Source organism: Puntigrus tetrazona, chromosome 20 (genome assembly GCF_018831695.1).
Source record: "Puntigrus tetrazona isolate hp1 chromosome 20, ASM1883169v1, whole genome shotgun sequence".
In the NCBI taxonomy this organism is placed as follows: domain Eukaryota; kingdom Metazoa; phylum Chordata; class Actinopteri; order Cypriniformes; family Cyprinidae; genus Puntigrus; species Puntigrus tetrazona.
The window spans coordinates 1,461,125-1,487,952 of record NC_056718.1 but is presented as its reverse complement, the minus strand read 5'-3'; the positions used below and the strand labels follow the sequence as shown (position 1 = coordinate 1,487,952).

Here is a 26,828-nt window from a genome sequence, read left to right as displayed (position 1 = left end):
AGAAGCACTCGACTCCCATCTCAACAAGGATAAGACGCTGGATGACCTCGCGTGAGCTTGCGGTTACTGGGCGACAATAAAAGTTCTCCTTTCTGACTTTTACTCCACTGGTTAGCAGCAAGTCTTTTGTATGGTTGGTTCCGCGTGGGAAAAAAGGTGAAGCACCCTCCTCTCCCCGTCGGGGAATCGAACCCCGGTCTTCCGCGTGACAGGCGGAGATACTGTCCACTATACTAACGAGGATCTGCGCTTGCAGGTCCGCCGGCTCACGCCACAAGTCTCTTTCTCACGCCCGCCCAGCCCTCGCAACACCAAGTGAGAGATCGACCCGACATCAACTCAAGTAGCTTAAAGGGGTCGTACCACGCTGCTTAAAAGAACATCATTTGGTGGATCCAAATGCGTTTTGTGCCCTTAAGCTGCAACAAAACACAGTTGGAATGCTACAAGGGTCGTTATTTTAACTTTAGGTTTTTTTTCCCCTCTCCAAATTCGCAGAATGGGACATGAAAAAAGAGATTACATGGCCTTGGTTGGGCCTGTGGTTATTGGGCCACAAAAGGGTCTTGCAGCTTTTACTCCTCCCGTTCGGAGAGAGGGAAAGACCAAACGCACGTGGGCAGGGTCCAGCACCGTAGCTCACCATCGACGAGCGTGGTGGTTTTCCACGGGGAGCGCACAGTCCCAAGCGGAATGAGGCACTGCTCGAGTTTCTCTTCATTGTCGCACAAATCTTTCGCCTTTTACTAAAGATTTCCGTGGAGAGGAACCTTTGCGAGTGACCTGTATTTTTGGGGGCTCTGCTCACAGCAGAGCTAAACTGGACTGTCAAGAACAGAACGAGTTTGCATGCGGCCAGCGCAGGAGCCGGGAGGTTGTGGTTGCTGCCCGTGTCCCCTTGCTGCACCGAGCGCTTTCGGATGTATAGCTCGACAGCAGAAAAGCACTCGATTTTCCTGTCGGGGAGTCGAACCCCGGTCTAGCGCGTGGCAGGGGGAGAGACAGCAGTTCGGGGCGAGGCGGGCGTGGAGGCACAGCTGGAGTTTCATCTAACTGTTACGTAAGACCTTTCGCTTTTCTAAAGATTTACTTTGTCATTTTCCCCGCCCCCCCCCCTCCCGACTTCTCAGGTGGCTTGTATGGGAAAAGAGTTTGAATTACCTTCCTCGACCTTTGGGGGTTTGGCCTACAAAAAAGGCTCAGTGTGATTTTTGCTCCACCCCTTTGCAATTGTCAGGTGAAAAAAACAACAACAACACACGCTCGAGCCTGTCGCAGGCGTTGGTGGTATAGTGGTGAGCATAGCTGCCTTCCAAGCAGTTGACCCGGGTTCGATTCCCGGCCAACGCAGTTCTGTTTGGCCCAGCCCTGCCTGACCTAGGGTTCTTGTGAATTCTGCTCGACCCGTTTGTTTTTCAAGCGTTTAAGCTTCACAAAAATCACAGCCGATGGGGAGATGAAAAACAGATTGCAGTGCCTCTGTTGGGCTCGTGGCTACTGGGCTACGAAAGGGTCTTTTGAGGCTTCTTAGTTTGGCAGCAGAGAAGCACTCGACTCCCATCTCAACAAGGATAAGACGCTGGATGACCTCGCGTGAGCTTGCGGTTACTGGGCGACAATAAAAGTTCTCCTTTCTGACTTTTACTCCACTGGTTAGCAGCAAGTCTTTTGTATGGTTGGTTCCGCGTGGGAAAAAAGGTGAAGCACCCTCCTCTCCCCGTCGGGGAATCGAACCCCGGTCTTCCGCGTGACAGGCGGAGATACTGTCCACTATACTAACGAGGATCTGCGCTTGCAGGTCCGCCGGCTCACGCCACAAGTCTCTTTCTCACGCCCGCCCAGCCCTCGCAACACCAAGTGAGAGATCGACCCGACATCAACTCAAGTAGCTTAAAGGGGTCGTACCACGCTGCTTAAAAGAACATCATTTGGTGGATCCAAATGCGTTTTGTGCCCTTAAGCTGCAACAAAACACAGTTGGAATGCTACAAGGGTCGTTATTTTAACTTTAGGTTTTTTTTCCCCTCTCCAAATTCGCAGAATGGGACATGAAAAAAGAGATTACATGGCCTTGGTTGGGCCTGTGGTTATTGGGCCACAAAAGGGTCTTGCAGCTTTTACTCCTCCCGCTCGGAGAGAGGGAAAGACCAAACGCACGTGGGCAGGGTCCAGCACCGTAGCTCACCATCGACGAGCGTGGTGGTTTTCCACGGGGAGCGCACAGTCCCAAGCGGAATGAGGCACTGCTCGAGTTTCTCTTCATTGTCGCACAAATCTTTCGCCTTTTACTAAAGATTTCCGTGGAGAGGAACCTTTGCGAGTGACCTGTATTTTTGGGGGCTCTGCTCACAGCAGAGCTAAACTGGACTGTCAAGAACAGAACGAGTTTGCATGCGGCCAGCGCAGGAGCCGGGAGGTTGTGGTTGCTGCCCGTGTCCCCTTGCTGCACCGAGCTTTTTGGATGTGTAGCTCGACAGCAGAAAAGCACTCGATTTTCCTGTCGGGGAGTCGAACCCCGGTCTAGCGCGTGGCAGGGGGAGAGACAGCAGTTCGGGGCGAGGCGGGCGTGGAGGCACAGCTGGAGTTTCATCTAACTGTTACGTAAGACCTTTCGCCTTTTCTAAAGATTTACTTTGTCATTTTCCCCCGTCCCCCGCCCCCCCCGACTTCTCAGGTGGCTTGTATGGGAAAAGAGTTTGAATTACCTTCCTCGACCTTGGGGGTTTGGCCTACAAAAAGGCTCAGTGTGATTTTTGCTCCACCCCTTTGCAATTGTCAGGTGAAAAAAAACAACAACAACACACGCTCGAGCCTGTCGCAGGCGTTGGTGGTATAGTGGTGAGCATAGCTGCCTTCCAAGCAGTTGACCCGGGTTCGATTCCCGGCCAACGCAGTTCTGTTTGGCCCAGCCCTGCCTGACCTAGGGGTTCTTGTGAATTCTGCTCGACCCGTTTGTTTTTCAAGCGTTTAAGCTTCACAAAAATCACAGCCGATGGGGAGATGAAAAACAGATTGCAGTGCCTCTGTTGGGCTCGTGGCTACTGGGCTACGAAAGGGGCTTTTGGGGCTTTTGAGGCTTCTTAGTTTGGCAGCAGAGAAGCACTCGACTCCCATCTCAACAAGGATAAGACGCTGGATGACCTCGCGTGAGCTTGCGGTTACTGGGCGACAATAAAAGTTCTCCTTTCTGACTTTTACTCCACTGGTTAGCAGCAAGTCTTTTGTATGGTTGGTTCGCGTGTGGGAAAAAAGGTGAAGCACCCTCCTCTCCCCGTCGGGGAATCGAACCCCGGTCTTCCGCGTGACAGGCAGAGATACTGTCCACTATACTAACGAGGATCTGCGCTTGCAGGTCCGCCGCTCACGCCACAAGTCTCTTTCTCACGCCCGCCCAGCCCTCGCAACACCAAGTGAGAGATCGACCCGACATCAACTCAAGTAGCTTAAAGGGGTCGTACCACACGCTGCTTAAAAGAACATCATTTGGTGGATCCAAATGCGTTTTGTGCCCTTAAGCTGCAACAAAACACAGTTGGAATGCTACAAGGGTCGTTATTTTAACTTTAGGTTTTTTTCCCCTCTCCAAATTCGCAGAATGGGACATGAAAAAAGAGATTACATGGCCTTGGTTGGGCCTGTGGTTATTGGGCCACAAACGGGTCTTGCAGCTTTTACTCCTCCCGTTCGAGAGAGGGAAAGACCAAACGCACGTGGGCAGGGTCCAGCACCGTAGCTCACCATCGACGAGCGTGGTGGTTTTCCACGGGGAGCGCACAGTCCCAAGCGGAATGAGGCACTGCTCGAGTTTCTCTTCATTGTCGCACAAATCTTTCGCCTTTTACTAAAGATTTCCGTGGAGAGGAACCTTTGCGAGTGACCTGTATTTTTGGGGCTCTGCTCACAGCAGAGCTAAACTGGACTGTCAAGAACAGAACGAGTTTGCATGCGGCCAGCGCAGGAGCCGGGAGGTTGTGGTTGCTGCCCGTGTCCCCTTGCTGCACCGAGCGCTTTCGGATGTGTAGCTCGACAGCAGAAAAGCACTCGATTTTCCTGTCGGGAGTCGAACCCGGTCTAGCGCGTGGCAGGGGAGAGACAGCAGTTCGGGCGAGGCGGGCGTGGAGGCACAGCTGGAGTTTCATCTAACTGTTACGTAAGACCTTTCGCCTTTTCTAAAGATTTACTTTGTCATTTTCCCCGTCCCCCCCCCCCCGACTTCTCAGGTGGCTTGTATGGAAAAGAGTTTGAATTACCTTCCTCGACCTTGGGGGGGGGTTTGGCCTACAAAAAAGGCTCAGTGTGATTTTTGCTCCACCCCTTTGCAATTGTCAGGTGAAAAACAACAACAACACACGCTCGAGCCTGTCGCAGGCGTTGGTGGTATAGTGGTGAGCATAGCTGCCTTCCAAGCAGTTGACCCGGGTTCGATTCCCGGCCAACGCAGTTCTGTTTGGCCCAGCCCTGCCTGACCTAGGGGTTCTTGTGAATTCTGCTCGACCCGTTTGTTTTTCAAGCGTTTAAGCTTCACAAAAATCACAGCCGATGGGGAGATGAAAAACAGATTGCAGTGCCTCTGTTGGGGCTGGCGTGGCTACTGGGCTACTGAAAAGAAAGGGGTCTTTTGAGGCTTCTTAGTTTGGCAGCAGAGAAGCACTCGACTCCCATCTCAACAAGGATAAGACGCTGGATGACCTCGCGTGAGCTTGCGGTTACTGGGCGACAATAAAAGTTCTCCTCTGACTCTTACTCCACTGGTTAGCAGCAAGTCTTTTGTATGGTTGGTTCCGCGTGGGAAAAAAGGTGAAGCACCCTCCTCTCCCCGTCGGGGAATCGAACCCCGGTCTTCCGCGTGACAGGCGGAGATACTGTCCACTATACTAACGAGGATCTGCGCTTGCAGGTCCGCCGCTCACGCCACACAAGTCTCTTTCTCACGCCCGCCCAGCCCTCGCAACACCAAGTGAGAGATCGACCCGACATCAACTCAAGTAGCTTAAAGGGGTCGTACCACGCTGCTTAAAAGAACATCATTTGGTGGATCCAAATGCGTTTTGTGCCCTTAAGCTGCAACAAAACACAGTTGGAATGCTACAAGGGTCGTTATTTTAACTTTAGGTTTTTTTCCCCTCTCCAAATTCGCAGAATGGGACATGAAAAAAGAGATTACATGGCCTTGGTTGGGCCTGTGGTTATTGGGCCACAAAAGGGTCTTGCAGCTTTTACTCCTCCCGTTCGAGAGAGAAAGACCAAACGCACGTGGGCAGGGTCCAGCACCGTAGCTCACCATCGACGAGCGTGGTGGTTTTCCACGGGGAGCGCACAGTCCCAAGCGGAATGAGGCACTGCTCTCGAGTTTCTCTTCATTGTCGCACAAATCTTTCGCTTTTACTAAAGATTTCCGTGGAGAGGAACCTTTGCGAGTGACCTGTATTTTTGGGGGCTCTGCTCACAGCAGAGCTAAACTGGACTGTCAAGAACAGAACGAGTTTGCATGCGGCCAGCGCAGGAGCCGGGAGGTTGTGGTTGCTGCCCGTGTCCCCTTGCTGCACCGAGCGCTTTCGGATGTATAGCTCGACAGCAGAAAAGCACTCGATTTTCCTGTCGGGAGTCGAACCCGGTCTAGCGCGTGGCAGGGGAGAGACAGCAGTTCGGGCGAGGCGGGCGTGGAGGCACAGCTGGAGTTTCATCTAACTGTTACGTAAGACCTTTCGCCTTTTCTAAAGATTTACTTTGTCATTTTCCCCGTCCCCCCCCCCCCGACTTCTCAGGTGGCTTGTATGGGAAAAGAGTTTGAATTACCTTCCTCGACCTTTGGGGGGTTTGGCCTACAAAAAAGGCTCAGTGTGATTTTTGCTCCACCCCTTTGCAATTGTCAGGTGAAAAAACAACAACAACACACGCTCGAGCCTGTCGCAGGCGTTGGTGGTATAGTGGTGAGCATAGCTGCCTTCCAAGCCAAGCAGTTGACCGGGTTCGATTAACCCGGCCAACTCCAAAATCACAGTTCTGATTTGGCCCTGTTGGCCCTGCCTGACCTAGGGGTTCTTGCAGAATTCTGCTCGACCCGTTTGGGAAAGACCAGCGTTTAAGCTTCACAAAAATCACAGCCGATGGGGAGAGCGCACAAAAACAGATTGCAGTGTTCTCTCTCTGTTGGGCAAATCTCGTTTTTACTAAAGGGCTGGAAGGGGCGAGTGGGTCTTTTGAGGCTCTCTTAGTTTGGCAGCAGAGAAGCACTCGACTCCCATCTCAACAAGGATAAGACGCTGGATGACCTCGCGTGCGCGTGAGTGTTGCGGTTACTGGGCGACAATAAAAGTTCTCCTTTCTGACTTTTACTCCACTGGTTAGCAGCAAGTCTTTTGTATGGTTGGTTCACAGCTGGCGTGGGAACGTAAGACATTTCGCCTTTTCTAAAGCACCTTTGTCATTTCCCCCCGGGATCAGTTCCCCCCCCGACTTCTCAGGTGGCTTGTATGGGAAAAGAGTTTGAATTACCTCCTCGACCTGCGCTTGCAGTTTGGCCTACAAAAAGGCTCAGTGTGATTTTTGCTCCACCCCTTTGCAATTGTCAGGTGAAAAAAACAACAACAACACACGCTCGAGCCTCATCAGGCGTTGGTGGTATAGTGGTGAGCATAGCTGCAACAAAAAGCAGTTGACCCGGGTTCGATTTCCCGTGCCCTGCTGCAAGTTCTGTTGCCCAGCCCTGCCTGACCTAGGGTTCTTGTGAATTCTGCTCGACTTCCTCGACCGCTTGTTTTTCAAGTGGTATTTTTAAGCTTCACAAAAATCACAGCCGATGGGGAGATGAAAACAGATTGCAGTGCCTCTGTTGGGCTGTGGCTACTGGGCTACGAAAGGGTCTTTTGAGGCTTCTTAGTTTGGCAGCAGAGAAGCACTCGACTCCCATCTCAACAAGGATAAGACGCTGGATGACCTCGCGTGAGCTTGCGGTTACTGGGCGACAATAAAAGTTCTCCTTTCTGACTTTTACTCCACTGGTTAGCAGCAAGTCTTTTGTATGGTTGGTTCCGCGTGGGAAAAAAGGTGAAGCACCCTCCTCTCCCCGTCGGGGAATCGAACCCCGGTCTTCCGCGTGACAGGCGGAGATACTGTCCACTATACTAACGAGGATCTGCGCTTGCAGGTCCGCCGGCTCACGCCACAAGTCTCTTTCTCACGCCCGCCCAGCCCTCGCAACACCAAGTGAGAGATCGACCCGACATCAACTCAAGTAGCTTAAAGGGGTCGTACCACGCTGCTTAAAAGAACATCATTTGGTGGATCCAAATGCGTTTTGTGCCCTTAAGCTGCAACAAAACACAGTTGGAATGCTACAAGGGTCGTTATTTTAACTTTAGGTTTTTTCCCCTCTCCAAATTCGCAGAATGGGACATGAAAAAAGAGATTACATGGCCTTGGTTGGGCCTGTGGTTATTGGGCCACAAAAGGGTCTTGCAGCTTTTACTCCTCCCGTTCGGAGAGAGGGAAAGACCAAACGCGCACGTGGGCAGGGTCCAGCACCGTAGCTCACCATCGACGAGCGTGGTGGTTTTCCACGGGGAGCGCACAGTCCCAAGCGGAATGAGGCACTGCTCGAGTTTCTCTTCATTGTCGCACAAATCTTTCGCCTTTTACTAAAGATTTCCGTGGAGAGAAACCTTTGCGAGTGACCTGTATTTTGGGGCTCTGCTCACAGCAGAGCTAAACTGGACTGTCAAGAACAGAACGAGTTTGCATGCGGCCAGCGCAGGAGCCGGGAGGTTGTGGTTGCTGCCCGTGTCCCCTTGCTGCACCGAGCTTTCGGATGTATAGCTCGACAGCAGAAAAGCACTCGATTTTCCTGTCGGGAGTCGAACCCGGTCTAGCGCGTGGCAGGGGAGAGACAGCAGTTCGGGCGAGGCGGGCGGAGGCACAGCTGGAGTTTCATCTAACTGTTACGTAAGACCTTTCGCCTTTTCTAAAGATTTACTTTGTCATTTTCCCCCGTCCCCCGCCCCCCCCGACTTCTCAGGTGGCTTGTATGGGAAAAGAGTTTGAATTACCTTCCTCGACCTTTGGGGGGGGTTTGGCCTACAAAAAAGGCTCAGTGTGATTTTTGCTCCACCCCTTTGCAATTGTCAGGTGAAAAAAACAACAACAACACACGCTCGAGCCTGTCGCAGGCGTTGGTGGTATAGTGGTGAGCATAGCTGCCTTCCAAGCAGTTGACCCGGGTTCGATTCCCGGCCAACGCAGTTCTGTTTGGCCCAGCCCTGCCTGACCTAGGGTTCTTGTGAATTCTGCTCGACCCGTTTGTTTTTCAAGCGTTTAAGCTTCACAAAAATCACAGCCGATGGGGAGATGAAAAACAGATTGCAGTGCCTCTGTTGGGCTCGTGGCTACTGGGCTGAAAAGGGCTTTGAAAAGGGTCTTTTGAGGCTTCTTAGTTTGGCAGCAGAGAAGCACTCGACTCCCATCTCAACAAGGATAAGACGCTGGATGACCTCGCGTGAGCTTGCGGTTACTGGGCGACAATAAAAGTTCTCCTTTCTGACTTTTACTCCACTGGTTAGCAGCAAGTCTTTTGTATGGTTGGTTCGCGTGGGAAAAAGGTGAAGCACCCTCCTCTCCCGTCGGGAATCGAACCCCGGTCTTCCGCGTGACAGGCGGAGATACTGTCCACTATACTAACGAGGATCTGCGCTTGCAGGTCCGCGGCTCACGCCACAAGTCTCTTTCTCACGCCCGCCCAGCCCTCGCAACACCAAGTGAGAGATCGACCCGACATCAACTCAAGTAGCTTAAAGGGGTCGTACCACGCTGCTTAAAAGAACATCATTTGTGGATCCAAATGCGTTTTGTGCCCTTAAGCTGCAACAAAACACAGTTGGAATGCTACAAGGGTCGTTATTTTAACTTTAGGTTTTTTCCCCTCTCCAAATTCGCAGAATGGGACATGAAAAAGAGATTACATGGCCTTGGTTGGGCCTGTGGTTATTGGGCCACAAAGGGTCTTGCAGCTTTTACTCCTCCCGTTCGGAGAGAGGGAAAGACCAAACGCACGTGGGCAGGGTCCAGCACCGTAGCTCACCATCGACGAGCGTGGTGGTTTTCCACGGGGAGCGCACAGTCCCAAGCGGAATGAGGCACTGCTCGAGTTTCTCTTCATTGTCGCACAAATCTTTCGCCTTTTACTAAAGATTTCCGTGGAGAGGAACCTTTGCGAGTGACCTGTATTTTTGGGGCTCTGCTCACAGCAGAGCTAAACTGGACTGTCAAGAACAGAACGAGTTTGCATGCGGCCAGCGCAGGAGCCGGGAGGTTGTGGTTGCTGCCCGTGTCCCTTGCTGCACCACCGCGCTTTCGGATGTATAGCTCGACAGCAGAAAAGCACTCGATTTTCCTGTCGGGAGTCGAACCCGGTCTAGCGCGTGGCAGGGGGAGAGACAGCAGTTCGGGGCGAGGCGGGCGTGGAGGCACAGCTGGAGTTTCATCTAACTGTTACGTAAGACCTTTCGCCTTTTCTAAAGATTTACTTTGTCATTTTCCCCCGTCCCCCGCCCCCCCCCGACTTCTCAGGTGGCTTGTATGGGAAAAGAGTTTGAATTACCTTCCTCGACCTTTGGGGGGGTTTGGCCTACAAAAAAGGCTCAGTGTGATTTTTGCTCCACCCCTTTGCAATTGTCAGGTGAAAAAAACAACAACAACACACGCTCGAGCCTGTCGCAGGCGTTGGTGGTATAGTGGTGAGCATAGCTGCCTTCCAAGCAGTTGACCCGGGTTCGATTCCGGCCAACGCAGTTCTGTTTGGCCCAGCCCTGCCTGACCTAGGGTTCTTGTGAATTCTGCTCGACCCGTTTGTTTTTCAAGCGTTTAAGCTTCACAAAAATCACAGCCGATGGGGAGATGAAAAACAGATTGCAGTGCCTCTGTTGGGCTCGTGGCTACTGGGCTACTGGGCTACGAAAGGGTCTTTTGAGGCTTCTTAGTTTGGCAGCAGAGAAGCACTCGACTCCCATCTCAACAAGGATAAGACGCTGGATGACCTCGCGTGAGCTTGCGGTTACTGGGCGACAATAAAAGTTCTCCTTTCTGACTTTTACTCCACTGGTTAGCAGCAAGTCTTTTGTATGGTTGGTTCCGCGTGGGAAAAAAGGTGAAGCACCCTCCTCTCCCCGTCGGGGAATCGAACCCCGGTCTTCCGCGTGACAGGCGGAGATACTGTCCACTATACTAACGAGGATCTGCGCTTGCAGGTCCGCCGGCTCACGCCACAAGTCTCTTTCTCACGCCCGCCCAGCCCTCGCAACACCAAGTGAGAGATCGACCCGACATCAACATCAACTCAAGTAGCTTTGGGGGTCGTACCACGCTGCTTAAAAGAACATCATTTGGTGGATCCAAATGCGTTTTGTGCCCTTAAGCTGCAACAAAACACAGTTGGAATGCTACAAGGGTCGTTATTTTAACTTTAGGTTTTTTTTCCCCTCTCCAAATTCGCAGAATGGGACATGAAAAAAGAGATTACATGGCCTTGGTTGGGCCTGTGGTTATTGGGCCACAAAAGGGTCTTGCAGCTTTTACTCCTCCCGTTCGGAGAGAGGGAAAGACCAAACGCACGTGGGCAGGGTCCAGCACCGTAGCTCACCATCGACGAGCGTGGTGGTTTTCACGGGAGCGCACAGTCCCAAGCGGAATGAGGCACTGCTCGAGTTTCTCTTCATTGTCGCACAAATCTTTCGCCTTTTACTAAAGATTTCCGTGGAGAGGAACCTTTGCGAGTGAGTGACCTGTATTTTTGGGGGCTCTGCTCACAGCAGAGCTAAACTGGACTGTCAAGAACAGAACGAGTTTGCATGCGGCCAGCGCAGGAGCCGGGAGGTTGTGGTTGCTGCCCGTGTCCCCTTGCTGCACCGAGCGCTTTCGGATGTGTAGCTCGACAGCAGAAAAGCACTCGATTTTCCTGTCGGGGAGTCGAACCCCGGTCTAGCGCGTGGCAGGGGGAGAGACAGCAGTTCGGGGCGAGGCGGGCGTGGAGGCACAGCTGGAGTTTCATCTAACTGTTACGTAAGACCTTTCGCCTTTTCTAAAGATTTACTTTGTCATTTTCCCCCGTCCCCCGCCCCCCCCGACTTCTCAGGTGGCTTGTATGGGAAAAGAGTTTGAATTACCTTCCTCGACCTTGGGGGGGGGTTTGGCCTACAAAAAAGGCTCAGTGTGATTTTTGCTCCACCCCTTTGCAATTGTCAAAAAAAACAACAACAACACACGCTCGAGCCTGTCGCAGGCGTTGGTGGTATAGTGGTGAGCATAGCTGCCTTCCAAGCAGTTGACCGGGTTCGATTCCCGGCCAACGCAGTTCTGTTTGGCCCAGCCCTGCCTGACCTAGGGGTTCTTGTGAATTCTGCTCGACCCGTTTGTTTTTCAAGCGTTTAAGCTTCACAAAAATCACAGCCGATGGGGAGATGAAAAACAGATTGCAGTGCCTCTGTTGGGCTCGTGGCTACTGGGCTTTTGAAAGGGTCTTTTGAGGCTTCTTAGTTTGGCAGCAGAGAAGCACTCGACTCCCATCTCAACAAGGATAAGACGCTGGATGACCTCGCGTGAGCTTGCGGTTACTGGGCGACAATAAAAGTTCTCCTTTCTGACTTTTACTCCACTGGTTAGCAGCAAGTCTTTTGTATGGTTGGTTCCGCGTGGGAAAAAAGGTGAAGCACCCTCCCTCTCCCGTCGGGAATCGAACCCGGTCTTCCGCGTGACAGGCGGAGATACTGTCCACTATACTAACGAGGATCTGCGCTTGCAGGTCCGCCGCTCACGCCACAAGTCTCTTTCTCACGCCCGCCCAGCCCTCGCAACACCAAGTGAGAGATCGACCCGACATCAACTCAAGTAGCTTAAAGGGGTCGTACCACGCTGCTTAAAAGAACATCATTTGGTGGATCCAAATGCGTTTTGTGCCCTTAAGCTGCAACAAAACACAGTTGGAATGCTACAAGGGTCGTTATTTTAACTTTAGTTTTTTTCCCCTCTCCAAATTCGCAGAATGGGACATGAAAAAGAGATTACATGGCCTTGGTTGGGCCTGTGGTTATTGGGCCACAAAAAGGGTCTTGCAGCTTTTACTCCTCCCGTTCGGAGAGAGGGAAAGACCAAACGACGTGGGCAGGGTCCAGCACCGTAGCTCACCATCGACGAGCGTGGTGGTTTTCCACGGGGAGCGCACAGTCCCAAGCGGAATGAGGCACTGCTCGAGTTTCTCTTCATTGTCGCACAAATCTTTCGCCTTTTACTAAAGATTTCCGTGGAGAGGAACCTTTGCGAGTGACCTGTATTTTTGGGGCTCTGCTCACAGCAGAGCTAACTGGACTGTCAAGAACAGAACGAGTTTGCATGCGGCCAGCGCAGGAGCCGGGAGGTTGTGGTTGCTGCCCGTGTCCCCTTGCTGCACCGAGCGCTTTCGGATGTAGCTCGACAGCAGAAAAGCACTCGATTTTCCTGTCGGGAGTCGAACCCGGTCTAGCGCGTGGCAGGGGAGAGACAGCAGTTCGGGCGAGGCGGGCGTGGAGGCACAGCTGGAGTTTCATCTAACTGTTACGTAAGACCTTTCGCCTTTTCTAAAGATTTACTTTGTCATTTTCCCCCCCCCCCCCCCCCCCCGACTTCTCAGGTGGCTTGTATGGGAAAAGAGTTTGAATTACCTTCCTCGACCTTTGGGGGGGTTTGGCCTACAAAAAGGCTCAGTGTGATTTTTGCTCCACCCCTTTGCAATTGTCAGGTGAAAAAACAACAACAACACACGCGCTCGAGCCTGTCGCAGGCGTTGGTGGTATAGTGGTGAGCATAGCTGCCTTCCAAGCAGTTGACCGGGTTCGATTCCCGGCCAGCGCGCAGTTCTGTTTGGCCCAGCCCTGCCTGACCTAGGGTTCTTGTGAATTCTGCTCGACCCGTTTGTTTTTCAAGCGTTTAAGCTTCACAAAAATCACAGCCGATGGGGAGATGAAAAACAGATTGCAGTGCCTCTGTTGGGCTCGTGGCTACTGGGCTACTGGGCTACGAAAGGGTCTTTTGAGGCTTCTTAGTTTGGCAGCAGAGAAGCACTCGACTCCCATCTCAACAAGGATAAGACGCTGGATGACCTCGCGTGAGCTTGCGGTTACTGGGCGACAATAAAAGTTCTCCTTTCTGACTTTTACTCCACTGGTTAGCAGCAAGTCTTTTGTATGGTTGGTTCCGCGTGGGAAAAAAGGTGAAGCACCCTCTCTCTCCCGTCGGGAATCGAACCCGGTCTTCCGCGTGACAGGCGGAGATACTGTCCACTATACTAACGAGGATCTGCGCTTGCAGGTCCGCCGGCTCACGCCACAAGTCTCTTTCTCACGCCCGCCCAGCCCTCGCAACACCAAGTGAGAGATCGACCCGACATCAACTCAAGTAGCTTAAAGGGGTCGTACCACGCTGCTTAAAAGAACATCATTTGGTGGATCCAAATGCGTTTTGTGCCCTTAAGCTGCAACAAAACACAGTTGGAATGCTACAAGGGTCGTTATTTTAACTTTAGGTTTTTTTTCCCCTCTCCAAATTCGCAGAATGGGACATGAAAAAAGAGATTACATGGCCTTGGTTGGGCCTGTGGTTATTGGGCCACAAAAGGGTCTTGCAGCTTTTACTCCTCCCGTTCGGAGAGAGGGAAAGACCAAACGCGACGTGGGCAGGGTCCAGCACCGTAGCTCACCATCGACGAGCGTGGTGGTTTTCCACGGGGAGCGCACAGTCCCAAGCGGAATGAGGCACTGCTCGAGTTTCTCTTCATTGTCGCACAAATCTTTCGCTTTTACTAAAGATTTCCGTGGAGAGGAACCTTTGCGAGTGACCTGTATTTTTGGGGGGCTCTGCTCACAGCAGAGCTAAACTGGACTGTCAAGAACAGAACGAGTTTGCATGCGGCCAGCGCAGGAGCCGGGAGGTTGTGGTTGCTGCCCGTGTCCCCTTGCTGCACCGAGCGCTTTCGGATGTGTAGCTCGACAGCAGAAAAGCACTCGATTTTCCTGTCGGGGAGTCGAACCCCGGTCTAGCGCGTGGCAGGGGGAGAGACAGCAGTTCGGGGCGAGGCGGGCGTGGAGGCACAGCTGGAGTTTCATCTAACTGTTACGTAAGACCTTTCGCCTTTTCTAAAGATTTACTTTGTCATTTCCCCCCCCCCCCCCCCCCCCGACTTCTCAGGTGGCTTGTATGGGAAAAGAGTTTGAATTACCTTCCTCGACCTTGGGGGGGTTTGGCCTACAAAAAAGGCTCAGTGTGATTTTTGCTCCACCCCTTTGCAATTGTCAGGTGAAAAAAACAACAACAACACACGCTCGAGCCTGTCGCAGGCGTTGGTGGTATAGTGGTGAGCATAGCTGCCTTCCAAGCAGTTGACCCGGGTTCGATTCCCGGCCAACGCAGTTCTGTTTGGCCCAGCCCTGCCTGACCTAGGGGTTCTTGTGAATTCTGCTCGACCCGTTTGTTTTTCAAGCGTTTAAGCTTCACAAAAATCACAGCCGATGGGGAGATGAAAAACAGATTGCAGTGCCTCTGTTGGGCTCGTGGCTACTGGGCTACTGGGCTACGAAAGGGTCTTTTGAGGCTTCTTAGTTTGGCAGCAGAGAAGCACTCGACTCCCATCTCAACAAGGATAAGACGCTGGATGACCTCGCGTGAGCTTGCGGTTACTGGGCGACAATAAAAGTTCTCCTTTCTGACTTTTACTCCACTGGTTAGCAGCAAGTCTTTTGTATGGTTGGTTCCGCGTGGGAAAAAAGGTGAAGCACCCTCCTCTCCCCGTCGGGGAATCGAACCCCGGTCTTCCGCGTGACAGGCGGAGATACTGTCCACTATACTAACGAGGATCTGCGCTTGCAGGTCCGCCGGCTCACGCCACAAGTCTCTTTCTCACGCCCGCCCAGCCCTCGCAACACCAAGTGAGAGATCGACCCGACATCAACTCAAGTAGCTTAAGGGGGGTCGTACCACGCTGCTTAAAAGAACATCATTTGGTGGATCCAAATGCGTTTTGTGCCCTTAAGCTGCAACAAAACACAGTTGGAATGCTACAAGGGTCGTTATTTTAACTTTAGGTTTTTTTTCCCCTCTCCAAATTCGCAGAATGGGACATGAAAAAAGAGATTACATGGCCTTGGTTGGGCCTGTGGTTATTGGGCCACAAAAGGGTCTTGCAGCTTTTACTCCTCCCGCTCGAGAGAGGGAAAGACCAAACGCACGTGGGCAGGGTCCAGCACCGTAGCTCACCATCGACGAGCGTGGTGGTTTTCCACGGGGAGCGCACAGTCCCAAGCGGAATGAGGCACTGCTCGAGTTTCTCTTCATTGTCGCACAAATCTTTCGCCTTTTACTAAAGATTTCCGTGGAGAGGAACCTTTGCGAGTGACCTGTATTTTTGGGGGCTCTGCTCACAGCAGAGCTAAACTGGACTGTCAAGAACAGAACGAGTTTGCATGCGGCCAGCGCAGGAGAGCGGGAGGTTGTGGTTGCTGCCCGTGTCCCCTTGCTGCACCGAGCGCTTTCGGATGTATAGCTCGACAGCAGAAAAGCACTCGATTTTCCTGTCGGGAGTCGAACCCGGTCTAGCGCGTGGCAGGGGGAGAGACAGCAGTTCGGGGCGAGGCGGGCGTGGAGGCACAGCTGGAGTTTCATCTAACTGTTACGTAAGACCTTTCGCCTTTTCTAAAGATTTACTTTGTCATTTTCCCCCGTCCCCCGCCCCCCCCCGACTTCTCAGGTGGCTTGTATGGGAAAAGAGTTTGAATTACCTTCCTCGACCTTTGGGGGGGTTTGGCCTACAAAAAAGGCTCAGTGTGATTTTTGCTCCACCCCTTTGCAATTGTCAGGTGAAAAAACAACAACAACAACACACGCTCGAGCCTGTCGCAGGCGTTGGTGGTATAGTGGTGAGCATAGCTGCCTTCCAAGCAGTTGACCCGGGTTCGATTCCCGGCCAACGCAGTTCTGTTTGGCCCAGCCCTGCCTGACCTAGGGGTTCTTGTGAATTCTGCTCGACCCGTTTGTTTTTCAAGCGTTTAAGCTTCACAAAAATCACAGCCGATGGGGAGATGAAAAACAGATTGCAGTGCCTCTGTTGGGCTCGTGGCTACTGGGCTACTGGGAAACGAAAGGGTCTTTTGAGGCTTCTTAGTTTGGCAGCAGAGAAGCACTCGACTCCCATCTCAACAAGGATAAGACGCTGGATGACCTCGCGTGAGCTTTGCGGTTACTGGGCGACAATAAAAGTTCTCCTTTCTGACTTTTACTCCACTGGTTAGCAGCAAGTCTTTTGTATGGTTGGTTCCGCGTGGAAAAAAGGTGAAGCACCCTCTCTCTCCCGTCGGGAATCGAGAACCCCCGGTCTTTCCGCGTGACAGGCGGAGATACTGTCCACTATACTAACGAGGATCTGCGCTTGCAGGTCCGCCGCTCACGCCACAAGTCTCTTTCTCACGCCCGCCCAGCCCTCGCAACACCAAGTGAGAGATCGACCCGACATCAACTCAAGCTTAAAAGGGGGGTCGTACGCACGCTAAAAGAACATCATTTGGTGGATCCAAATGCGTTTTGTGCCCTTAAGCTGCAACAAAACACAGTTGGAATGCTACAAGGGTCGTTATTTTAACTTTAGGTTTTTTTTCCCCTCTCCAAATTCGCAGAATGGGACATGAAAAAAGAGATTACATGGCCTTGGTTGGGCCTGTGGTTATTGGGCCACAAAAGGGTCTTGCAGCTTTTACTCCTCCCGTTCGGAGAGGGAAAGACCAAACGCACGTGGGCAGGGTCCAGCACCGTAGCTCACCATCGACGAGCGTGGTGGTTTTCCACGGGGAGCGCACAGTCCCAAGCGGAATGAGGCACTGCTCGAGTTTCTCTTCATTGTCGCACAAATCTTTCGCCTTTTACTAAAGATTTCCGTGGAGAGGAACCTTTGCGAGTGACCTGTATTTTTGGGGCTCTGCTCACAGCAGAGCTAAACTGGACTGTCAAGAACAGAACGAGTTTGCATGCGGCCAGCGCAGGAGCCGGGAGGTTGTGGTTGCTGCCCGTGTCCCCTTGCTGCACCGAGCGCTTTCGGATGTGTAGCTCGACAGCAGAAAAGCACTCGATTTTCCTGTCGGGGAGTCGAACCCGGTCTAGCGCGTGGCAGGGGAGAGACAGCAGTTCGGGCGAGGCGGGCGTGGAGGCACAGCTGGAGTTTCATCTAACTGTTACGTAAGACCTTTCGCCTTTTCTAAAGATTTACTTTGTCATTTTCCCCGTCCCCGCCCCCCCCGACTTCTCAGGTGGCTTGTATGGGAAAAGAGTTTGAATTTACCTTCCTCGACCTTTGGGGGGGTTTGGCCTACAAAAAGGCTTCAGTGTGATTTTTGCTCCACCCCTTTGCAATTGTCAGGTGAAAAAAAAACAACAACAACACACGCTCGAGCCTGTCGCAGGCGTTGGTGGTATAGTGGTGAGCATAGCTGCCTTCCAAGCAGTTGACCCGGGTTCGATTCCCGGCCAACGCAGTTCTGTTTGGCCCAGCCCTGCCTGACCTAGGGGTTCTTGTGAATTCTGCTCGACCCGTTTGTTTTTCAAGCGTTTAAGCTTCACAAAAATCACAGCCGATGGGGAGATGAAAAACAGATTGCAGTGCCTCTGTTGGGCTCGTGGCTACTGGGCTACGAAAGGGGTCTTTTGAGGCTTCTTAGTTTGGCAGCAGAGAAGCACTCGACTCCCATCTCAACAAGGATAAGACGCTGGATGACCTCGCGTGAGCTTGCGGTTACTGGGCGACAATAAAAGTTCTCCTTTCTGACTTTTACTCCACTGGTTAGCAGCAAGTCTTTTGTATGGTTGGTTCCGCGTGGGAAAAAAAAAGTGACCCACCCTCCTCTCCCGTCGGGAATCGAACCCGGTCTTCCGCGTGACAGGCGGAGATACTGTCCACTATACTAACGAGGATCTGCGCTTGCAGGTCCGCGGCTCACGACACAAGTCTCTTTCTCACGCCCGCCCAGCCCTCGCAACACCAAGTGAGAGATCGACCCGACATCAACTCAAGTAGCTTAAAGGGGTCGTACCACGCTGCTTAAAAGAACATCATTTGGTGGATCCAAATGCGTTTTGTGCCCTTAAGCTGCAACAAAACACAGTTGGAATGCTACAAGGGTCGTTATTTTAACTTTAGGTTTTTTTCCCCTCTCCAAATTCGCAGAATGGGACATGAAAAAAGAGATTACATGGCCTTGGTTGGGCCTGTGGTTATTGGGCCACAAAAGGGTCTTGCAGCTTTTACTCCTCCCGTTCGGAGAGAGGGAAAGACCAAACGCACGTGGGCAGGGTCCAGCACCGTAGCTCACCATCGACGAGCGTGGTGGTTTTCCACGGGGAGCGCACAGTCCCAAGCGGAATGAGGCACTGCTCGAGTTTCTCTTCATTGTCGCACAAATCTTTCGCTTTTACTAAAGATTTCCGTGGAGAGGAACCTTTGCGAGTGACCTGTATTTTTGGGGGCTCTGCTCACAGCAGAGCTAAACTGGACTGTCAAGAACAGAACGAGTTTGCATGCGGCCAGCGCAGGAGCCGGGAGGTTGTGGTTGCTGCCCGTGTCCCCTTGCTGCACCGAGCGCTTTCGGATGTGTAGCTCGACAGCAGAAAAGCACTCGATTTTCCTGTCGGGGAGTCGAACCCCGGTCTAGCGCGTGGCAGGGGGAGAGACAGCAGTTCGGGGCGAGGCGGGCGTGGAGGCACAGCTGGAGTTTCATCTAACTGTTACGTAAGACCTTTCGCCTTTTCTAAAGATTTACTTTGTCATTCCCCCCCCGCCCCGCCCCCCCCGACTTCTCAGGTGGCTTGTATGGGAAAAGAGTTTGAATTACCTTCCTCGACCTTTGGGGGGGTTTGGCCTACAAAAAGGCTCAGTGTGATTTTTGCTCCACCCCTTTGCAATTGTCAGGAAAAAAAAAACAACAACAACACACGCTCGAGCCTGTCGCAGGCGTTGGTGGTATAGTGGTGAGCATAGCTGCCTTCCAAGCAGTTGACCGGGTTCGATTCCCGCCAAGCGCGCAGTTCTGTTTGGCCCAGCCCTGCCTGACCTAGGGGTTCTTGTGAATTCTGCTCGACCCGTTTGTTTTTCAAGCGTTTAAGCTTCACAAAAATCACAGCCGATGGGGAGATGAAAAACAGATTGCAGTGCCTCTGTTGGGCTCGTGGCTACTGGGCTACTGGGGGCGAAAGGGGCTTTTGAGGCTTCTTAGTTTGGCAGCAGAGAAGCACTCGACTCCCATCTCAACAAGGATAAGACGCTGGATGACCTCGCGTGAGCTTGCGGTTACTGGGCGACAATAAAAGTTCTCCTTTCTGACTTTTACTCCACTGGTTAGCAGCAAGTCTTTTGTATGGTTGGTTCCGCGTGGGAAAAAAGGTGAAGCACCCTCCTCTCCCCGTCGGGGAATCGAACCCCGGTCTTCCGCGTGACAGGCGGAGATACTGTCCACTATACTAACGAGGATCTGCGCTTGCAGGTCCGCCGCTCACGCCACAAGTCTCTTTCTCACGCCCGCCCAGCCCTCGCAACACCAAGTGAGAGATCGACCCGACATCAACTCAAGTAGCTTAAAGGGGTCGTACCACGCTGCTTAAAAGAACATCATTTGGTGGATCCAAATGCGTTTTGTGCCCTTAAGCTGCAACAAAACACAGTTGGAATGCTACAAGGGTCGTTATTTTAACTTTAGGTTTTTTTTCCCCTCTCCAAATTCGCAGAATGGGACATGAAAAAAGAGATTACATGGCCTTGGTTGGGCCTGTGGTTATTGGGCCACAAAAAGGGTCTTGCAGCTTTTACTCCTCCCGTTCGGAGAGAGGGAACCAAACGCACGTGGGCAGGGTCCAGCACCGTAGCTCACCATCGACGCAGCGTGGTGGTTTTCCACGGGAGCGCACAGTCCCAAGCGGAATGAGGCACTGCTCGAGTTTCTCTTCATTGTCGCACAAATCTTTCGCCTTTTACTAAAGATTTCCGTGGAGAGGAACCTTTGCGAGTGACCTGTATTTTTGGGGGCTCTGCTCACAGCAGAGCTAAACTGGACTGTCAAGAACAGAACGAGTTTGCATGCGGCCAGCGCAGGAGCCGGGAGGTTGTGGTTGCTGCCCGTGTCCCCTTGCTGCACCGAGCGCTTTCGGATGTGTAGCTCGACAGCAGAAAAGCACTCGATTTTCCTGTCGGGAGTCGAACCCGGTCTAGCGCGTGGCAGGGGAGAGACAGCAGTTCGGGCGAGGCGGGCGTGGAGGCACAGCTGGAGTTTCATCTAACTGTTACGTAAGACCTTTCGCCTTTTCTAAAGATTTACTTTGTCATTTTCCCCCCCCCCCCCCCCGACTTCTCAGGTGGCTTGTATGGGAAAAGAGTTTGAATTACCTTCCTCGACCTTTGGGGGGGTTTGGCCTACAAAAAAGGCTCAGTGTGATTTTTGCTCCACCCCTTTGCAATTGTCAGGTGAAAAAACAACAACAACACACGCTCGAGCCTGTCGCAGGCGTTGGTGGTATAGTGGTGAGCATAGCTGCCTTCCAAGCAGTTGACCGGGTTCGATTCGGCCAACGCAGTTCTGTTTGGCCCAGCCCTGCCTGACCTAGGGGTTCTTGTGAATTCTGCTCGACCCGTTTGTTTTTCAAGCGTTTAAGCTTCACAAAAATCACAGCCGATGGGGAGATGAAAAACAGATTGCAGTGCCTCTGTTGGGCTCGTGGCTACTGGGCTACGAAAGGGTCTTTTGAGGCTTCTTAGTTTGGCAGCAGAGAAGCACTCGACTCCCATCTCAACAAGGATAAGACGCTGGATGACCTCGCGTGAGCTTGCGGTTACTGGGCGACAATAAAAGTTCTCCTTTCTGACTTTTACTCCACTGGTTAGCAGCAAGTCTTTTGTATGGTTGGTTCGCGTGGGAAAAAGGTGAAGCACCCTCCTCTCCCGTCGGGAATCGAAACCCGGTCTTCCGCGTGACAGGCGGAGATACTGTCCACTATACTAACGAGGATCTGCGCTTGCAGGTCCGCCGCTCACGCACACAAGTCTCTTTCTCACGCCCGCCCAGCCCTCGCAACACCAAGTGAGAGATCGACCCGACATCAACTCAAGTAGCTTAAAAGGGGTCGTACCACGCTGCTTAAAAGAACATCATTTGGTGGATCCAAATGCGTTTTGTGCCCTTAAGCTGCAACAAAACACAGTTGGAATGCTACAAGGGTCGTTATTTTTACTTTAGGTTTTTTTCCCCTCTCCAAATTCGCAGAATGGGACACATGAAAAAGAGATTACATGGCCTTGGTTGGGCCTGTGGTTATTGGGCCACAAAAGGGTCTTGCAGCTTTTACTCCTCCCGTTCGGAGAGAGGGAAAGACCAAAACGCACGTGGGCAGGGTCCAGCACCGTAGCTCACCATCGACGAGCGTGGTGGTTTTCCACGGGAGCGCACAGTCCCAAGCGGAATGAGGCACTGCTCGAGTTTCTCTTCATTGTCGCACAAATCTTTCGCCTTTTACTAAAGATTTCCGTGGAGAGGAACCTTTGCGAGTGACCTGTATTTTTGGGGCTCTGCTCACAGCAGAGCTAAACTGGACTGTCAAGAACAGAACGAGTTTGCATGCGGCCAGCGCAGGAGCCGGGAGGTTGTGGTTGCTGCCCGTGTCCCCTTGCTGCACCGAGCGCTTTCGGATGTGTAGCTCGACAGCAGAAAAGCACTCGATTTTCCTGTCGGGAGTCGAACCCGGTCTAGCGCGTGGCAGGGGAGAGACAGCAGTCGGGGGCGAGGCGGGCGTGGAGGCACAGCTGGAGTTTCATCTAACTGTTACGTAAGACCTTTCGCGCCTTTTCTAAAGATTTACTTTGTCATTCCCCCCCCCCCCCCCCCCCCGACTTCTCAGGTGGCTTGTATGGGAAAAGAGTTTGAATTACCTTCCTCGACCTTTGGGGGGGGTTTGGCCTACAAAAAAGGCTCAGTGTGATTTTTGCTCCACCCCTTTGCAATTGTCAGGTGAAAAAAACAACAACAACACACGCTCGAGCCTGTCGCAGGCGTTGGTGGTATAGTGGTGAGCATAGCTGCCTTCCAAGCAGTTGACCCGGGTTCGATTCCCGGCCAACGCAGTTCTGTTTGGCCCAGCCCTGCCTGACCTAGGGGTTCTTGTGAATTCTGCTCGACCCGTTTGTTTTTCAAGCGTTTAAGCTTCACAAAAATCACAGCCGATGGGGAGATGAAAAACAGATTGCAGTGCCTCTGTTGGGCTCGTGGCTACTGGGCTACGAAAGGGGCTTTTGGGTCTTTTGAGGCTTCTTAGTTTGGCAGCAGAGAAGCACTCGACTCCCATCTCAACAAGGATAAGACGCTGGATGACCTCGCGTGAGCTTGCGGTTACTGGGCGACAATAAAAGTTCTCCTTTCTGACTTTTACTCCACTGGTTAGCAGCAAGTCTTTTGTATGGTTGGTTCCGCGTGGGAAAAAAGGTGAAGCACCCTCCTCTCCCCGTCGGGGAATCGAACCCCGGTCTTCCGCGTGACAGGCGGAGATACTGTCCACTATACTAACGAGGATCTGCGCTTGCAGGTCCGCCGGCTCACGCCACAAGTCTCTTTCTCACGCCCGCCCAGCCCTCGCAACACCAAGTGAGAGATCGACCCGACATCAACTCAAGTAGCTTAAAGGGGTCGTACCACGCTGCTTAAAAGAACATCATTTGGTGGATCCAAATGCGTTTTGTGCCCTTAAGCTGCAACAAAACACAGTTGGAATGCTACAAGGGTCGTTATTTTAACTTTTACTTTTTTTTTCCCCTCTCCAAATTCGCAGAATGGGACATGAAAAAAGAGATTACATGGCCTTGGTTGGGCCTGTGGTTATTGGGCCACAAAAGGGTCTTGCAGCTTTTACTCCTCCCGTTCGGAGAGAGAGGGAAAGACCAAACGCACGTGGGCAGGGTCCAGCACCGTAGCTCACCATCGGCGAGCGTGGTGGTTTTCCACGGGAGCGCACAGTCCCAAGCGGAATGAGGCACTGCTCGAGTTTCTCTTCATTGTCGCACAAATCTTTCGCCTTTTACTAAAGATTTCCGTGGAGAGGAACCTTTGCGAGTGACCTGTATTTTTGGGGCTCTGCTCACAGCAGAGCTAAACTGGACTGTCAAGAACAGAAGAACGAGTTTGCATGCGGCCAGCGCAGGAGCCGGGAGGTTGTGGTTGCTGCCCGTGTCCCCTTGCTGCTGCCGAGCGCTTTCGGATGTGTAGCTCGACAGCAGAAAAGCACTCTCGATTTTCCTGTCGGGAGTCGAACCCGGTCTAGCGCGTGGCAGGGGGAGAGACAGCAGTTCGGGGCGAGGCGGGCGTGGAGGCACAGCTGGAGTTTCATCTAACTGTTACGTAAGACATTTCGCCTTTTCTAAAGATTTACTTTGTCATTCCCCCCCCCCCCCCGACTTCTCAGGTGGCTTGTATGGGAAAAGAGTTTGAATTACCTTCCTCGACCTTTGGGGGGGGTTTGGCCTACAAAAAAGGCTCAGTGTGATTTTTGCTCCACCCCTTTGCAATTGTCAGGTGAAAAAACAACAACAACAACACGCTCGAGCCTGTCGCAGGCGTTGGTGGTATAGTGGTGAGCATAGCTGCCTTCCAAGCAGTTGACCCGGGTTCGATTCCCGGCCAACGCAGTTCTGTTTGGCCCAGCCCTGCCTGACCTAGGGGTTCTTGTGAATTCTGCTCGACCCGTTTGTTTTTCAAGCGTTTAAGCTTCACAAAAATCACAGCCGATGGGGAGATGAAAAACAGATTGCAGTGCCTCTGTTGGGCTCGTGGCTACTGGGCTACTGGGCTACGAAAGGGTCTTTTGAGGCTTCTTAGTTTGGCAGCAGAGAAGCACTCGACTCCCATCTCAACAAGGATAAGACGCTGGATGACCTCGCGTGAGCTTGCGGTTACTGGGCGACAATAAAAGTTCTCCTTTCTGACTTTTACTCCACTGGTTAGCAGCAAGTCTTTTGTATGGTTGGTTCCGCGTGGGAAAAAAGGTGAAGCACCCTCCTCTCCCCGTCGGGAATCGAACCCCGGTCTTCCGCGTGACAGGCGGAGATACTGTCCACTATACTAACGAGGATCTGCGCTTGCAGGTCCGCCGCTCACGCCACAAGTCTCTTTCTCACGCCCGCCCAGCCCTCGCAACACCAAGTGAGAGATCGACCCGACATCAACTCAAGTAGCTTAAAGGGGTCGTACCACGCTGCTTAAAAGAACATCATTTGGTGGATCCAAATGCGTTTTGTGCCCTTAAGCTGCAACAAAACACAGTTGGAATGCTACAAGGGTCGTTATTTTAACTTTAGGTTTTCCCCTCTCCAAATTCGCAGAATGGGACATGAAAAAAGAGATTACATGGCCTTGGTTGGGCCTGTGGTTATTGGGCCACAAACGGGTCTTGCAGCTTTTACTCCTCCCGTTCGGAGAGAGGGAAAGACCAAACGCACGTGGGCAGGGTCCAGCACCGTAGCTCACCATCGACGCGAGCGTGGTGGTTTTCCACGGGGAGCGCACAGTCCCAAGCGGAATGAGGCACTGCTCGAGTTTCTCTTCATTGTCGCACAAATCTTTCGCCTTTTACTAAAGATTTCCGTGAGAGGAACCTTTGCGAGTGACCTGTATTTTTGGGGCTCTGCTCACAGCAGAGCTAAACTGGACTGTCAAGAACAGAACGAGTTTGCATGCGGCCAGCGCAGGAGCCGGGAGGTTGTGGTTGCTGCCCGTGTCCCCTTGCTGCACAGCGCTTTGCGAGAGCGCGGATGTGTAGCTCGACAGCAGAAAAGCACTCGATTTTCCTGTCGGGAGTCGAACCCGGTCTAGCGCGTGGGAGAGACAGCAGTTCGGGGCGAGGCGGGCGTGGAGGCACAGCTGGAGTTTCATCTAACTGTTACGTAAGACCTTTCGCCTTTTCTAAAGATTTACTTTGTCATCCCCCCCCCCCCCCCCCGACTTCTCAGGTGGCTTGTATGGGAAAAGAGTTTGAATTACCTTCCTCGACCTTGGGGGGTTTGGCCTACAAAAAGGCTCAGTGTGATTTTTGCTCCACCCCTTTGCAATTGTCAGGTGAAAAAACAACAACAACACACGCTCGAGCCTGTCGCAGGCGTTGGTGGTATAGTGGTGAGCATAGTGAGCATAGCTGCCTTCCAAGCAGTTGACCGGGTTCGATTCCCGGCCAACGCAGTTCTGTTTGGCCCAGCCCTGCCTGACCTAGGGGTTCTTGTGAATTCTGCTCGACCCGTTTGTTTTTCAAGCGTTTAAGCTTCACAAAAATCACAGCCGATGGGGAGATGAAAAACAGATTGCAGTGCCTCTGTTGGGCTCGTGGCTACTGGGCTACGAAAGGGGAAAGGGTCTTTTGAGGCTTCTTAGTTTGGCAGCAGAGAAGCACTCGACTCCCATCTCAACAAGGATAAGACGCTGGATGACCTCGCGTGAGCTTTGCGGTTACTGGGCGACAATAAAAGTTCTCCTTTCTGACTTTTACTCCACTGGTTAGCAGCAAGTCTTTTGTATGGTTGGTTCCGCGTGGAAAAAAGGTGAAGCACCCCCTCTCTCCCCGGGAATCGAACCCGGTCTTCCGCGTGACAGGCGGAGATACTGTCCACTATACTAACGAGGATCTGCGCTTGCAGGTCTGCCGGCTCACGACACAAGTCTCTTTCTCACGCCCGCCCAGCCCTCGCAACACCAAGTGAGAGATCGACCCGACATCAACTCAAGTAGCTTAAAGGGGTCGTACCACGCTGCTTAAAAGAACATCATTTGGTGGATCCAAATGCGTTTTGTGCCCTTAAGCTGCAACAAAACACAGTTGGAATGCTACAAGGGTCGTTATTTTAACTTTAGTTTTTTTTTCCCCTCTCCAAATTCGCAGAATGGGACATGAAAAAAGAGATTACATGGCCTTGGTTGGGCCTGTGGTTATTGGGCCACAAAAGGGTCTTGCAGCTTTACTCCTCCCGTTCGGAGAGAGGAAAGACCAAACGCGCACGTGGGCAGGGTCCAGCACCGTAGCTCACCATCGACGAGCGTGGTGGTTTTCCACGGGAGCGCACAGTCCCAAGCGGAATGAGGCACTGCTCGAGTTTCTCTTCATTGTCGCACAAATCTTTCGCCTTTTACTAAAGATTTCCGTGGAGAGGAACCTTTGCGAGTGACTTGTATTTTTTGGGGCTCTGCTCACAGCAGAGCTAAACTGGACTGTCAAGAACAGAACGAGTTTGCATGCGGCCAGCGCAGGAGCCGGGAGGTTGTGGTTGCTGCCCGTGTCCCCTTGCTGCACCGAGCGCTTTCGGATGTGTAGCTCGACAGCAGAAAAGCACTCGATTTTCCTGTCGGGGAGTCGAACCCCGGTCTAGCGCGTGGCAGGGGGAGAGACAGCAGTTCGGGGCGAGGCGGGCGTGGAGGCACAGCTGGAGTTTCATCTAACTGTTACGTAAGACCTTTCGCCTTTTCTAAAGATTTACTTTGTCATTTTCCCCCGTCCCCCGCCCCCCCCGACTTCTCAGGTGGCTTGTATGGGAAAAGAGTTTGAATTACCTTCCTCGACCTTTGGGGGGGTTTGGCCTACAAAAAAGGCTCAGTGTGATTTTTGCTCCACCCCTTTGCAATTGTCAGGTGAAAAAAACAACAACAACACACGCTCGAGCCTGTCGCAGGCGTTGGTGGTATAGTGGTGAGCATAGCTGCCTTCCAAGCAGTTGACCGGTTCGATCCCGGCCAACGCAGTTCTGTTTGGCCCAGCCCTGC

General features: G+C 52.5%; 38 non-coding genes across 38 annotated transcripts; 29 read left to right on the top strand and 9 right to left on the bottom strand.

The window, feature by feature from the left end:
* Nucleotides 1–171: 171 nt before the first annotated feature.
* trnad-guc lies at nucleotides 172–243 on the bottom strand. Its single transcript has one exon. It is a non-coding gene; the product is annotated as a tRNA-Asp (tRNA).
* A 458-nt stretch (nucleotides 244–701) lies between these two features.
* On the top strand, nucleotides 702–817 carry LOC122325585. The gene has a single exon (XR_006247326.1). It is a non-coding gene; the product is annotated as a U5 spliceosomal RNA (small nuclear RNA).
* Nucleotides 818–1,278: 461 nt separating this feature from the next.
* Nucleotides 1,279–1,350, top strand: trnag-ucc. Its single transcript has one exon. It is a non-coding gene; the product is annotated as a tRNA-Gly (tRNA).
* A 363-nt stretch (nucleotides 1,351–1,713) lies between these two features.
* On the bottom strand, nucleotides 1,714–1,785 carry trnad-guc. The gene has a single exon. It is a non-coding gene; the product is annotated as a tRNA-Asp (tRNA).
* Nucleotides 1,786–2,243: 458 nt separating this feature from the next.
* Nucleotides 2,244–2,359, top strand: LOC122325583. Its single transcript, XR_006247324.1, has one exon. It is a non-coding gene; the product is annotated as a U5 spliceosomal RNA (small nuclear RNA).
* Nucleotides 2,360–2,821: 462 nt separating this feature from the next.
* Nucleotides 2,822–2,893, top strand: trnag-ucc. The gene has a single exon. It is a non-coding gene; the product is annotated as a tRNA-Gly (tRNA).
* Nucleotides 2,894–3,267: 374 nt separating this feature from the next.
* On the bottom strand, nucleotides 3,268–3,339 carry trnad-guc. Its single transcript has one exon. It is a non-coding gene; the product is annotated as a tRNA-Asp (tRNA).
* Nucleotides 3,340–3,796: 457 nt separating this feature from the next.
* LOC122325592 lies at nucleotides 3,797–3,910 on the top strand. The gene has a single exon (XR_006247333.1). It is a non-coding gene; the product is annotated as a U5 spliceosomal RNA (small nuclear RNA).
* Nucleotides 3,911–4,368: 458 nt separating this feature from the next.
* trnag-ucc lies at nucleotides 4,369–4,440 on the top strand. The gene has a single exon. It is a non-coding gene; the product is annotated as a tRNA-Gly (tRNA).
* A 372-nt stretch (nucleotides 4,441–4,812) lies between these two features.
* On the bottom strand, nucleotides 4,813–4,884 carry trnad-guc. The gene has a single exon. It is a non-coding gene; the product is annotated as a tRNA-Asp (tRNA).
* Nucleotides 4,885–5,341: 457 nt separating this feature from the next.
* Nucleotides 5,342–5,456, top strand: LOC122325601. Its single transcript, XR_006247341.1, has one exon. It is a non-coding gene; the product is annotated as a U5 spliceosomal RNA (small nuclear RNA).
* Nucleotides 5,457–7,062: 1,606 nt separating this feature from the next.
* On the bottom strand, nucleotides 7,063–7,134 carry trnad-guc. The gene has a single exon. It is a non-coding gene; the product is annotated as a tRNA-Asp (tRNA).
* A 458-nt stretch (nucleotides 7,135–7,592) lies between these two features.
* LOC122325598 lies at nucleotides 7,593–7,705 on the top strand. The gene has a single exon (XR_006247338.1). It is a non-coding gene; the product is annotated as a U5 spliceosomal RNA (small nuclear RNA).
* A 460-nt stretch (nucleotides 7,706–8,165) lies between these two features.
* Nucleotides 8,166–8,237, top strand: trnag-ucc. The gene has a single exon. It is a non-coding gene; the product is annotated as a tRNA-Gly (tRNA).
* Nucleotides 8,238–9,131: 894 nt separating this feature from the next.
* LOC122325591 lies at nucleotides 9,132–9,245 on the top strand. Its single transcript, XR_006247332.1, has one exon. It is a non-coding gene; the product is annotated as a U5 spliceosomal RNA (small nuclear RNA).
* A 466-nt stretch (nucleotides 9,246–9,711) lies between these two features.
* Nucleotides 9,712–9,782, top strand: trnag-ucc. The gene has a single exon. It is a non-coding gene; the product is annotated as a tRNA-Gly (tRNA).
* A 371-nt stretch (nucleotides 9,783–10,153) lies between these two features.
* On the bottom strand, nucleotides 10,154–10,225 carry trnad-guc. Its single transcript has one exon. It is a non-coding gene; the product is annotated as a tRNA-Asp (tRNA).
* Nucleotides 10,226–10,686: 461 nt separating this feature from the next.
* Nucleotides 10,687–10,806, top strand: LOC122325577. Its single transcript, XR_006247318.1, has one exon. It is a non-coding gene; the product is annotated as a U5 spliceosomal RNA (small nuclear RNA).
* Nucleotides 10,807–11,269: 463 nt separating this feature from the next.
* On the top strand, nucleotides 11,270–11,340 carry trnag-ucc. The gene has a single exon. It is a non-coding gene; the product is annotated as a tRNA-Gly (tRNA).
* An 889-nt stretch (nucleotides 11,341–12,229) lies between these two features.
* Nucleotides 12,230–12,343, top strand: LOC122325590. The gene has a single exon (XR_006247331.1). It is a non-coding gene; the product is annotated as a U5 spliceosomal RNA (small nuclear RNA).
* A 459-nt stretch (nucleotides 12,344–12,802) lies between these two features.
* On the top strand, nucleotides 12,803–12,873 carry trnag-ucc. Its single transcript has one exon. It is a non-coding gene; the product is annotated as a tRNA-Gly (tRNA).
* Nucleotides 12,874–13,775: 902 nt separating this feature from the next.
* LOC122325604 lies at nucleotides 13,776–13,891 on the top strand. The gene has a single exon (XR_006247343.1). It is a non-coding gene; the product is annotated as a U5 spliceosomal RNA (small nuclear RNA).
* Nucleotides 13,892–14,354: 463 nt separating this feature from the next.
* trnag-ucc lies at nucleotides 14,355–14,426 on the top strand. Its single transcript has one exon. It is a non-coding gene; the product is annotated as a tRNA-Gly (tRNA).
* Nucleotides 14,427–14,798: 372 nt separating this feature from the next.
* trnad-guc lies at nucleotides 14,799–14,870 on the bottom strand. The gene has a single exon. It is a non-coding gene; the product is annotated as a tRNA-Asp (tRNA).
* Nucleotides 14,871–15,328: 458 nt separating this feature from the next.
* On the top strand, nucleotides 15,329–15,444 carry LOC122325582. The gene has a single exon (XR_006247323.1). It is a non-coding gene; the product is annotated as a U5 spliceosomal RNA (small nuclear RNA).
* A 468-nt stretch (nucleotides 15,445–15,912) lies between these two features.
* trnag-ucc lies at nucleotides 15,913–15,984 on the top strand. The gene has a single exon. It is a non-coding gene; the product is annotated as a tRNA-Gly (tRNA).
* An 899-nt stretch (nucleotides 15,985–16,883) lies between these two features.
* Nucleotides 16,884–16,997, top strand: LOC122325589. Its single transcript, XR_006247330.1, has one exon. It is a non-coding gene; the product is annotated as a U5 spliceosomal RNA (small nuclear RNA).
* Nucleotides 16,998–17,462: 465 nt separating this feature from the next.
* Nucleotides 17,463–17,534, top strand: trnag-ucc. Its single transcript has one exon. It is a non-coding gene; the product is annotated as a tRNA-Gly (tRNA).
* Nucleotides 17,535–18,426: 892 nt separating this feature from the next.
* Nucleotides 18,427–18,541, top strand: LOC122325600. Its single transcript, XR_006247340.1, has one exon. It is a non-coding gene; the product is annotated as a U5 spliceosomal RNA (small nuclear RNA).
* Nucleotides 18,542–19,450: 909 nt separating this feature from the next.
* On the bottom strand, nucleotides 19,451–19,522 carry trnad-guc. Its single transcript has one exon. It is a non-coding gene; the product is annotated as a tRNA-Asp (tRNA).
* A 455-nt stretch (nucleotides 19,523–19,977) lies between these two features.
* On the top strand, nucleotides 19,978–20,093 carry LOC122325581. Its single transcript, XR_006247322.1, has one exon. It is a non-coding gene; the product is annotated as a U5 spliceosomal RNA (small nuclear RNA).
* Nucleotides 20,094–21,509: 1,416 nt separating this feature from the next.
* Nucleotides 21,510–21,623, top strand: LOC122325588. The gene has a single exon (XR_006247329.1). It is a non-coding gene; the product is annotated as a U5 spliceosomal RNA (small nuclear RNA).
* Nucleotides 21,624–22,087: 464 nt separating this feature from the next.
* On the top strand, nucleotides 22,088–22,159 carry trnag-ucc. The gene has a single exon. It is a non-coding gene; the product is annotated as a tRNA-Gly (tRNA).
* A 373-nt stretch (nucleotides 22,160–22,532) lies between these two features.
* trnad-guc lies at nucleotides 22,533–22,604 on the bottom strand. The gene has a single exon. It is a non-coding gene; the product is annotated as a tRNA-Asp (tRNA).
* Nucleotides 22,605–23,064: 460 nt separating this feature from the next.
* LOC122325587 lies at nucleotides 23,065–23,178 on the top strand. The gene has a single exon (XR_006247328.1). It is a non-coding gene; the product is annotated as a U5 spliceosomal RNA (small nuclear RNA).
* Nucleotides 23,179–23,641: 463 nt separating this feature from the next.
* Nucleotides 23,642–23,713, top strand: trnag-ucc. Its single transcript has one exon. It is a non-coding gene; the product is annotated as a tRNA-Gly (tRNA).
* Nucleotides 23,714–24,612: 899 nt separating this feature from the next.
* On the top strand, nucleotides 24,613–24,724 carry LOC122325599. The gene has a single exon (XR_006247339.1). It is a non-coding gene; the product is annotated as a U5 spliceosomal RNA (small nuclear RNA).
* A 1,431-nt stretch (nucleotides 24,725–26,155) lies between these two features.
* LOC122325574 lies at nucleotides 26,156–26,270 on the top strand. The gene has a single exon (XR_006247316.1). It is a non-coding gene; the product is annotated as a U5 spliceosomal RNA (small nuclear RNA).
* The last annotated feature ends 558 nt before the right edge of the window (nucleotides 26,271–26,828 follow it).